The following is a 12,406-nucleotide window of genomic DNA, read 5'->3' on the forward strand; positions in this document are numbered from 1 at the left end:
CAGCCTGAATCTCCACATGGTGGGAGATTTTGGGGTTCCAGCAATTTTTCAGGGTTTGTTTTCCTTGGAATGAAGCTCAGTGAAGACTGTGGTGCATGTAGGATATCTAGTTTCATTTAGACACAAACAGTATATAACCTGAGCATAAGATGGAGGAGCTCACAGCATTAACACCCCAACAGATCTTGTTTCTCTATCAGTCCCAGCTTTGGATAAAGCACAGTTCCAGCATGTCTCTGTTTCTCCATCTTCCAGCCTGCTTCCAGCTCAGTTCACACCCACCCACCAGACTATTGCTTTCCTCTCTAGCAGCTAGGTGAGCACAAGTGAATGAAAGGCCCCCCTATTAGTCTGGAAGGCACCATCACCTAGTGGTAGCCTAGCTCATTTGTTTTGGATGCCGAAGAGGACACTTAAGGGGTCAGCTAAAGCCATTCTATTACAAGGAAACTTCTCCAACTAGATCAGCTATCTCCTCGGTTAGATTCTAACCCTCACTGGGTACACAGAGCTCCCTGATGCTTAGCGGCTGTTTCCCACTTTACTTTTCAAGGCTGCTTTACTCTGTCTAATGGCAGGGCTGTCTTTAAACCAGACACAAACATAATAGTTCTCCTTCGAGCAGAAGATGTGCATGTAGCAGCCCCCTGGCATGCCTGCATAGTCCTTCCTAGAACAAGGTGACAACTATAGGCTAAAGCACTAAAATATATAGCTCTGTAGGTCTTATTTAGTTATTAAGTTATTAAGAAATCCCATTCAAGTCTACCCTGAAGTATTTCCAGCTGAATGCAATGTGGCTTAGTCCCAGGTAAGTAAGCCTAGGATAACAGCTTCAAATATATATATATATATATAGAGAGAGAGAGAGAGAGAGAGAGAAGAATTGCATCTTAAATTATCTAACCTGAAAATGAAAAGAAAGCAGATGCAAATTCATACAGCAAAATGTTACTGTAAATTTTAAAGATAATGGATTTTCAAGAAAATTGAAAAGAAACTTGTTTAAGCAATGGAACGTTGCAAAATTATATTTGTTAAATTATAGATATATTGTTTGTAATATCCCTAGACGTTAAGATAAGGCTTATTTTATTTTATATCTGCAGATTGAGAAGAAAAAGCAAAATCATGCTCTACAACGTAAGGCACACAAGCAGTCGGTACATATCGAACACCCAAGAAATGCCCTTTACTTAGTACAACCAGACTTTTTTCGTTATGACTACTGAAGGTATATCATTCGCTCTTCCCAGCTGAATCCATTCTCTCTCCCAACTTAAATCATATAAAGATCCATGTTCATTTGAAATAAAAAATAGCAGGAATAAATCAGCTACAAAAATGTCCACACAAAATACAAGTGTTGTGTCTGAATTTATCTTTGTGGGATTTGCAGATGTACCGGAACTGAAGATTCCCATCTTCACATTGATGCTGCTGATCTATGTTATCACTGTGGTGGGCAACCTAGGGATGATTTTGCTGATCAGAATGGACTCTCAGCTTCACACCCCCATGTACTTTTTCCTCAGTAATCTGGCTTTCTTAGATTTTTGCTATTCCTCCAACATCACCCCCAAAGCCTTAAGCAATTTCCTATCAGAGAGGAGAACCATTTCTTTCCTGGGATGCTTCATCCAGCTGTATTTCTTTGTTGCTCTGGCAAGTACAGAGTTCATGCTTTTTGGGCTAATGGCTTATGACCGCTATGTGGCCATCTGCAACCCTTTGTTGTACACTTCAATCATGTCACACACCCGATGCGTCAAGACGGCTGGTGGAGCATTCACAGCCGGCTTCTTGAACTCAATCATTCATACCACTTTGGTAGGTACTTTGTGTTTTTGCCAGTCTAATGAAATCAACCATTTCTTCTGTGAGATCCCCCCACTACTCAAGCTCTCATGTTCTGATACATCCATAGGTGAAGCACTAGTTTTCATGTGTGCTGGAATCAATATGTTAGGCTCTCTCTTGATAATACTGAGTTCTTACCTGTACATCCTTCTCACGGTGCTCCAGATGAAGTCAGCCAAGGGCCGCAAGAAAGCCTTTTCCACCTGCATCTCCCACCTGATTGCTGTGATCATATTCTATGGAACTGGCCTGTTTATATATTTGCAACCTAGTTCCAACTATTCAGAAGATCAGAATAAAGTTGTGTCAATGTTTTATGCCTTTGTCATCCCAATGCTCAACCCCTTAATTTATAGTCTGAGGAACAAGGAGGTGAAGGAGGCAATGAAGAGAGTGATGGATAAGAATGCATTTTCACATTTACTATAAAATACTATATCAACAGACTTTCAAATCAGTCCGGTAACATGTTAGATTTTATTCAAGTCCTCTAGCCTTGTTATGTAAAGTATTTAAGCATGTTCTTCATTTAAACATATCTGTAATGCCTTTAAGTTAAGGATTTGCTGAACAAATAATTTGAAAGGGAATACAAGAAGGGGAGGTATGAGGAGGTCAGAGAAATATGTTACTGAAAAGATTGTATTATGAACTATATGTCTTTTTTAATCTTTTTGTTTGCTTTTTGTTTGTATAAAAAATTGAAAATCTTAATAAATATCTTTTTAAAAAAATAAACATATTTGTAATGCAACACAACTGTCTATGTTCTTTGCCATATTTTTAAACATTTTAGAGAACATATGGATCCCCATTGTATTTGGAGTTGGAGTTACCATAAGGGTAAGAAGTATTCACCCTGATACAATGAGCATTGAGCTATTAGAAAACACTGCTCAAAAAGAGGCCCTCAATGCAAAAATGGTGGTAGAGCTGAATGCATGTGTTCCCAAATTAGCCCTAAAATGAGTGGTAAATCTGGGGTCCTCCAGACTTTTTTGGACTCTGATGATTTCCTTCATCCACACCCAGCGTAGAATCCTTCTGGACCATAGGGGTAAGAAGGTTTTGGGGAAGAAGAAAAAAACATTGTTCTGTGTGGTTATTCTACTTCTTGAAATACAAGGTGGTGCTGGGTACTGTTTCCCTAAATTGGGCCTTTGACAGGTAGGCCCTGAATGGTTGTATCTTGTCTCCCATGCTTTTGACACCTACCTGAAGAAGTCACCTGTAGTTTGGTCCAGGCAGACCAGCTCTTACTTATTGCTTCCACAGTTCAATCCTGGTGAGGCACTGCAAATTCTAAACTTTTCATAGTTTTGGAAGGAAATCAATTGAAATGTAATCAAGGTAGGACAGAAGCAATCTTGGTTGGCCATTTTAATGATCTTGGAGGAAGTACACAGACTTTTATTAGCTGGCTGTACAGAAGTGCCCTAATATTCAGAAAGATAAGAGTATACATTTGTGAAAGAATCTAAAGAACTAGGGTGGTTGGTTTCATACCTCACGTGGTAGTACAAGCATTTATCTGCAGGGCTAGAGGGTTATGGAAAGAGGTTATACTATGTGGAGAAGGAGCTGAACTGAGTTCATCCTTGCCTTGGACATGTGGTCTGTGTTGCTTGCAAGCTCAGTGAATAAAGTTATGTCTGTTAATGGTCTACCTTTTACCTGGTCCAATAATATGGAAATGAAAACTTCTTAGTCTCTGGATTTTTCTTATTCCTTGGAGATTAAGTTCACTGATAAAAAAAATGTATGCTCTAATTAGTATAAAAATATTTGTTCCCATAGGAATACTTGCAAAAGGAATTTAAGGCACAGTGGCAGAAAGATATAGTTCTTTTCTTAACCTCAGCAGATGGGGTAGACCTGACCCGAATGAAATCAGCCCCACACTCTTTGCTTACTAGGATGATTACTTTATTGAGGACTTAAATGTACATTGTAGCTCAATCACTGAGTCACAGAAAGAAAACACTTCTGAAGGTTGGTGGTGGGGCACTTCCAATGTCAAGTGACTTTCTTCGTAGTCATACAGGTAGGTAGTTTCTGATCCCATCAAGTTACATGTGTTCTATCATTATTGCCCTTTTACAGTGCTTCTGACTGGGGATATGAATGGTGGCTTTGTGTGCATGTTTGTCTCTCTGTGTGTGTGGTGCAGACACGCATATATATGAAATAGTGTGTGCATGAGAGAATGGGTTGTGTATTTTTAGGGATGGGTGAATACTGCTTGATGTGAATGGGGCATTTGGGTAGTTAGAATGTGAGATGTGGGGGGGGGGGGAGTGAACAGTGTATATATGTGAAATGGGAGGACTTCAGTGAAGGTATCAGATGGAATCATCCTCCAATATAACACTGTTCCAAGCAGACCCAATCTCCACGTGGTGGGAGATTTTAGGGTTTCCAGCAATTTTTCAGGGTTCGTTTTCCTTGGAATGAAGCTCAGCGAAGACTGTGGTGCATGATAGATAGATAATTTATTACGGTCGGAGACCAGCTTATAAAACACACTTGGGGTACAATTCCAGAAAGAAAACAAACTGTTAAAACAATGTACCACAATAAATTTAAAATTTATAAATGTGATAATCATATAGACACTTAAAACTTTAAGATCAGCTACCGCATAGATATGACCCAGAGTCACGCATGGAACCGAATTTGGGGATTTTCTTCATGAACTAGTTTGAGTCAGGGGATGGTCTGAGCCTACAGATCTGTACACAGAATCTGGCGACCATCCGGGTCGTCTTATGATCTTTGCCTAACAGGAAAAGGTCGAATTTTTTTATTTTTCCAGTAGCTCAGCGAGCCTCACCAGTAGGGGATCAATGGTTTTACAACGTGCCTCTTCATAAAAGGGACATCTAAAGAACAAGTGCTCTGGGCTTCCTATATCCCCCAATGAACAGGCGCAAAGTCTCTGAGCATATGGGACTTTTTTAAAAGGCTCCTTCCAGGACCAGCGAGGGCAGAGCTTCTGGCAAGTGTAAAGGCCCTTCTAGCATTTTTGGATACGAGAAAGAAGAGATATGCTGCCGGTACGACTATATATCTCTTGATTTCTCCAATTTTACAGTCAGGGCACCTTGAGCAGTCCTGTTGTCTCTCGGTGTCTGTGATTCTTTTTTTTTTTTTTTTTTATAATATTTTTTATTACGTTTCTTTCCAAATTTTATACATTACAAACAAATAAGGAGTTTACAAGAAACCATTTTTTTTTTTTTAACAAAAATCCCAACTTGGACTTCCCCACCCCTTCCGATTCTGCGTTCTTTATATTAACAATGTCAGCAATTTGTTACCTTATGTCATACCTTATTGTAACTTTTACATGTTATGTATCTATATTCAATGTATTATGTCACAATTTTTATACCTTTAAAATAAACGTAACATGTTCAATTTCATATTATCTCCTTTTCTCTTTTATCACTTAGTTTACTATTTACTTAATCATAATTGCTAAAGCGTATCATTTCCAAATCATGCACCGTCTTAAGATTCATACAGTTTGTAATACTTTTGCAAGTAGTCTTTAAACTTTTTCCAGTCCACCTCAATTGTTTCTACATCCAAATCTCGGATTCTGCCGGTCAGTTCAGCTATCTCCATGTAGTCCATCAACTGCATCTGCCATTCCTCCAGCGTGGGTAAATCTTGTGTCTTCCAGTTCTTTGCGATGAGTATTCTTGCTGCTGTACTAGCATACATAAACAAAGTTCTGTCCTTCTTTAACACTTTCTGGTCTACCATGCCCAACAGGAAGGCCTCTGGTTTCTTGGGAAAGGTATACCTAAATACCTTTTTCAACTCATTGTAAATCATTTCCCAGAAAGCCTTAACCTTTGGGCATGTCCACCAGAGGTGAAAGAAAGTCCCCTCTGCTTCCTTACACTTCCAACATTTATTGTCAGACAGGTGATGTATCTTAGCTAACTTGACTGGGGTCATGTACCACCGGTATATCATTTTCATAATGTTTTCCTTCAAGGCCGTACTGGCCGTGAATTTCATTCCGGTGTTCCATAACCTTTCCCAGTCTTCAAACATAATGTTGTGTCCAACATCCTGTGCCCATTTAATCATAGCAGATTTAACTGTCTCATCCTGTAAATTCCACATAAGCAGCAAGTTATACATTCTAGATAACAGCTTTGTCTTTGGTTCTAACAGTTCTGTCTCTAGTTTCGACTTTTCCACCTGGAAACCAACTTTTTTGTCCATTTTGAAAACCTCTTGAATTTGAGCATAATGTAGCCAATCTCGCACCTTATTTTTTAGTTTGTCCTGGCTCTGCAACTTCCAATTGTCTCCAATTTTTTCAGTCAATTCCCAATATTTCGGCCAATAGGCCTCCATATTGGGTCTTTTTCGGGCCTTGGCCTCCACTGGTGATAGCCACCTCGGAGTTTTACTCTCTAGTAAGTCTTTATATTTCATCCAGACTGCAAAAATTGCTTTTCTGACAATGTGGCTTTTAAACAATTTATGCGCTTTAACCTTGTCGTACCATAGGTATGCGTGCCATCCAAAAGCATTATTAAAACCTTCCAGATCTAGGACATCGGTGTTTTCCAACAAAAACCAATCTTTCAGCCAGCAGAAGGCTGCAGCTTCATAATACAACCTCAAGTCCGGCAGGGCAAACCCCCCTCTTTCTTTCGAATCTGTTAATATTTTAAACTTTATTCGGGGCTTTTTGCCCTGCCAGATAAATCTAGATATATCCTTCTGCCATTTTCCAAAGCAATCCACTCTGTCCACGATCTGTAAGGTTTGAAACAAAAATAACATTTTCGGCAACACATTCATTTTTATAGCTGCAATTCTTCCCAACAAGGAAAGTTTCAATCTTGACCAAATTTCTAAATCCTTTTTAACTTCCAACCAACATTTCTCATAATTATCCTTAAATAAATTCAAATTCTTGGAGGACAAATAGATCCCAAGGTATTTCACTTTTTTAACTACATTCAGTTCTGTTTCTCTCTGAAACCCCTCTGTTTCTGTAATTGTTAAATTTTTGGTCAGAACCTTAGTTTTTTGTTTATTCAACCTAAATCCCGCCACCCGACCAAATTCAGATATAAGTTCGAGAACTCTTTTTGTACTGGATTCTGGCTCCTGCAGTGTCAAAACTAGGTCATCTGCAAAAGCTTTCAGTTTATATTGTTTCACTCCGACCTCTATCCCTTGTACCAACCGGTCCTCTCTGATCATATTCAATAGCACCTCCAGGACTGAAATAAATAACAGAGGGGATAGAGGGCACCCTTGTCGTGTCCCTTTTTCAATTTTAAATTCCTCCGTCACCACATTGTTCACTATTAATTTAGCTTTTTGTTCTGAATAGATTGCATGTAATCCATTCTCAAACCCCCGTCCCACTCCCATCCCTTCCAAGTTCTTCTTCATAAACATCCAAGATATGTTGTCAAATGCTTTCTCCGCATCAATAAAGATTAACACCGCCCTTGTGTTCCTGTTAGTCTGCAAAAGTTCTAAAATGTCAATGATGTTTCTAGTGTTCTCATATAAATGTCTACCAGGGAGAAAGCCAGCTTGGTCTTTATGAATTACTTCATTTAAGACTTTTTTAAGTCTATTTGCCAAAATGTCTGCAAATATTTTGTAATCCACATTTAGGAGTGAGATGGGACGGTAGTTTTTAAGCTGAGTCTTTTCAGATTCTGACTTAGGTATCAATGTGATGAAGGTTTCTTTCCACGTTTCTGGTGCCCTCTTCCCATCCATAATCTGGTTACATACCTCCAACAAAGGTTGTATCAAATAGTCCTTCAGAACCTTGTAATATTTGGAGGTAAGTCCATCCGGGCCTGGAGATTTGCCTAGTTGCATATTCTGAATGGCACCTTCAATTTCCTGTGAGGTTATTGTAGAGTTCAAGATTGATCTTTTATCTTGAGTTATTTTTGATAGTCCATTTATCTTTAAAAATTGATCTATCTCTGATTCTTTCTGGGGCCCCTGTGCATACAGTTCTTTGAAGTATCTGTGGAAGCACCTCCTAATTTCTTCTGGTTTCTGTACGATCCTTCCATCAATCTCTAGATTTGTTATCGTGTTTAGCTTTTGTCTTTTTTTCAGCTGCCAAGCTAGCAGCTTTCCACATTTATTTGCTGATTCAAAAGATCTTTGCTTCATCTGTTTTATTTTCCATTCAATCTCCTGATTAATCAATTTTGAGTATTCTGCTTGGTGGAATTTAATTTCTCTCAGCACCTCCTTGGACTTTGGTTTGGTTCTCAGTTTTTTTTCTCCTTGGTGTATTTTCTCCAATATTTTGTCCTTCTTTCCGTTCCAGAGTTTTTTCTTGATTGAATTCTGTTGTATCAGAAACCCTCTCATAAGAGCTTTGCTTGCGTCCCAGATCGTTCTTTTTTCAACTGTAGTATTCAGATTTATCTCAAAATAGTCCTTTAATGTTTTTTGGGCCTTTTTCACAATCTCTTGATCTCTTAGTAGTGTGTCATTCATTCTCCATCTGAAGGAACCGGGTTGAGTTAATCTAAGTTCTATTTTCAAGGCGTTGTGGTCGGAGCATGTTTTTGGGCAGATTTCCACCTTTTTAGTCTTGGGTGCCAGCCCCCTGGAGGTCCAGATTTGGTCGATCCTTGACCAAGACAGGTGGGCCTCAGAGAAAAAAGTTCCTTCTTTACCTAGGGGGTTCTTTGTCCTCCATATGTCGATCAAATCCAGATTGTCAGTCAGTTCGAAAAAAGTTTTGGGCAGTCTGCCGTCTGATGTTAAGTTTTGGTTGTAAGACTTATCCATATGTGTAGACACCACTCCATTCATATCTCCCATCATTATGATGTTAGCATAATCCAGATAGTCCAGCAACGTCTCATGCAGCTTCTTGAAAAATTCTGATTTCCCGTCATTTGGGGCATAAATTCCTAATATCAATATTTTTTCTCCTTGGGTTTGAATTTCAATTGCCAAAATTCTTCCTTGTTCATCCTTAAATAGAAATTTGGGTATCAGGCTCTCCTTAGCGTAGATCACCACTCCTCTTTTCTTTACTTTGTCAGACGAAATAAATTCTTGGCCTAATCTTTTATTTACCAAAACCTTCCTGTGGAGCCTGGTCACATGGGTTTCTTGTAGGCAAATAATGTCCAATTGTTCTTTCTTCAATATGTGAAATAACCTCCTTCTTTTCTCCGGGGAATTTCCGCCATTTATATTCCAACTGAGTAGCCGCAGAGACATCCTGAACTATTCTGCTACACCTAGAGCGGTGTATCTTCTTTCTCCTCTGGTTCCGAAGGTGCAGGTATTGCTCCACCTGGGTTGGGTATAGGCCAATTAGCTGCTGCTTCTTTTTGGAGGTCTTCTCCGTGATCGTGCTGGAACTTTTGTAAGTCCTCTGGTGATCTTATTTTAACCTTCTTCTGTTTGTAAGTGAATGATAGCCCTTGTGGGAACTCCCACCTGTAAGGAATTGTGTTGAGTCTCAGCAACTTAGCCAAATCTGAGTAGGTGGCTCTCAAGTCCAATAACTGTTTAGGAATATCTCGGTAAATTTCCACCCTTTTCTCTTGTATCACAATTGAGTTTTTGAAGTGTAGGCCTAGTATTTTGTCTCTCTCCTCCCTTGATCTCAAAGCTATTAAGCAGTCTCTGGATCTATCTTTTCTTACTAATCTTCCCAACCGAAAAGCCGATACAATTTTGAAATCAATTTCTTCTTTTAAGTCCCAGAACTTTGTAAACTCTGTTGTCAAAAGTCCTTTCAAATCTTCTTGTTCAATTTCTGGGACTGCCCTTAGTCTGAGGTTGGTCTCGCGATTTTTCAATTCCACCAACGAGAGATAGGTTTGTTGGTCCCCTATCTGTTTATGAAGAGGCTTGACTTCCGCTTTAACTTCCTCGACTTCTTTTTTAGCTGATGTTGCAATTTGAACGGCTTCCCCTGCCAGTTTACGATTCTCTTCTGTTGCTCCTTGCAATTTTTCAATTGCTTGGGTATGTTGGGAAACCTGATCTGTCAATTTCTGGATCGAGGATGTTGCTTGGTCAATTTTTGTTGATTGGTTATCAATTTTTTGATTTATTGCTGACAATTGTTCCAAAACTTGTTTCAGTACTGCCTCAGCTCCTCCTGCTGCCATATCTTCCTCTTCAGATTTTTCAGGCTTTTCGGTTTCTACTTTTTGTGTCGCAAGCACCGCTGGAACTGATAATCTACGTCCCTGAGTTAAAGTTGTTTGCAAAAGCTGTGCTTGCTTTTTTGCTTTCTCTTTCTCCTTAGCTTCCTTAGCTTTGGCTGCTCTTGTCTTTCCTGTGCCACTCATCAGTCAACGTTCAAGGTCAAGTGTTGTAATCCCATGGGAAAGGCAAGTCCAGAATTAAAAACAGTCTATTGAGAGAAGGTAAACAGAGAAACTTTCCCAGGCCTCTATATTCCCAATGTCCTCTAGGGGGAGTGCCACCAAAGTTTTAGTAAGAAGAAGGTAACTTTCCGCAATTAAAGTCTCTTTGTTCCAACTTTAAAAACAATTTTAAAAGCAAATTAGTTCCAGCACGCTAAAAGAAAGGTCCTGCAGAGCCCTTTTAAACATATAACAAAGTTCCAGCAAGGTGCCTGCAATTGTATCCACTTCAGCTAGGTGAGCTCAAAATTACACTATCCAGTTACAAAAGTATCTGGAAGCTTGCAACAGTTCCGCAGTTTAAACAACTTTACCCGGCCACCCGGGAATTTGGGGTTAGAGTCTTCCCTTGCCCTTGGGGTGTCCGCTCCAGGTCAATTTTATGCTGTATTTATTCTTTAAAAGTAAAATTCAAATGTGCACGAAAGTCCCGATTTAAAGCTTCAAAGCTTCCCTGTTCACAGCGCTTTCCGCTCTTTAGACCGTCTGCTTTGATCTTGAAAGCAGTGTCGGAAGACGGACTTCCTCTTTCTCGTCTCCCGTTTTTAGCCAAATTTTCCGATTTGATTTGTAGAATCTTAGGTCCTTACTCACGGGTTTGATGTTTCAGCCCGATGTTTCTTGGAAGAAAGGTCAGCGCTCATCCGTGACAGCCGCGCGGCTTCGCCTCCGCAGAAAGAGCGATGAACCCACAGCACCGCTCCCCCTCCTTCACTCCGGAGCCCCTTACGGGGTTCCTTTTGTGATTTCGGGGTCGCTCCAGGTGCCCGCCGGGTCCCACGGCCACGGACTCACTCTGCCCGTGGTTTATCTTGATGGGTTGCCGCTGCGCCGTCGCGAGCAACCCTTTTCTGCGGTGCCCCTCTTCAGAGCTCGAAGAGGTCCGCCATCACGGTTTTGCGCCGCCTCCGGAAGTCCTCGGTGTCTGTGATTCTTTGCCTGACCATAGCTTTTGCCTGGCCCAACCCCAGACTTAGAAGGGCTTAAGGGGCAAAACCCAGTTTCTGAAGGGTGTTCAGGACTGCTGTCAGCCAGCCTGGCTGGAACTGGTCACAGAGGATCAGTGGGGCTATTCCTCAGGGGAGCAGATTCAATGTCAGCCATTTGTAAATTGATGTTAGGCAGATATAAGCCTCCACTCTCATCATCCCCATTTCTAGTCTAACCCATGCATTTGAAACACATCTGGGGACTTGTAGGAGAGCTCTAAGGAGTTTAGATTGAACTCTCAAGGGGGGAGAAAGCAGAGGAAGGTGGGCCCAGAAAGGATCCATAAAGGAGCTGTGTCAACGTTTTGGCCTTGTATAATTTTAGTGACGCAGGGACGAAAAAGCCCCCTTGTGCTCTAAAAAATTTAAGAAGACAGTTTGCGTTTTTTTCTGCTGAGCTGCTGATGAAGTTTATGTGAAGTTTGTTCCTGAGGCCTGTACCACCATTCCTAGATACTTATAATTTGTGACTTGTTCTAATTTATGGCCTCAAAGTTCCCAGCTTCTAAGCTTTGGTTTTTCCCCAGAAGTGAGTATCTTGGTCTTTTGATAGTTGATTTTGAGACATTCAGTTTCACAGTATGCTGCGAGCTTTCTTAGTGCTCTTTTGAGTCCAATGGGGGTTCCAGATAAAATTACCATATCATCGGCATATAACAGGACCGAAATATGCCGATTTGCGAGCTTCGGAGGGTGAAGTTCTAAGTCGTTGAGTGCAGATCCTAAATTATTTAAATAGAAATTGAATAGTAGAGGGGCCAAAAGGCACCCTTGCCAGACTCCCTTGAAGGTTTTAATGGGGTCTGTTAGATGTCCTAGGCAGCTACACCTGACTCTAAGAGCCGTGTTTGTGTGCAGTGCCTGAATTAGGAACAGAAGCCTTCTATCTATAGTGGTACCCTGTAGTCTGTCCTAGAGTCCGGTTCTGGAGACTGTATTGAAGGCTGCTTTTAGATCAACGAAAGCAGCATATAGTGAGGCCTGCCCTCTTGATTTATATTTATTGATGAGATGTTGCAACGTTAGACAGTGATCTATCATGGACCTTCCGGGTCTAAACCCCGCTTGTTCTATTGCCAGGATATCTTCATTCTCTAGGCATTCTGTAAACTTATTAAGGAGGTGCTTTGAGTAGAGTTT

This window comes from Podarcis raffonei, chromosome 1 (genome assembly GCF_027172205.1).
Source record: "Podarcis raffonei isolate rPodRaf1 chromosome 1, rPodRaf1.pri, whole genome shotgun sequence".
NCBI classification, from domain to species: domain Eukaryota; kingdom Metazoa; phylum Chordata; class Lepidosauria; order Squamata; family Lacertidae; genus Podarcis; species Podarcis raffonei.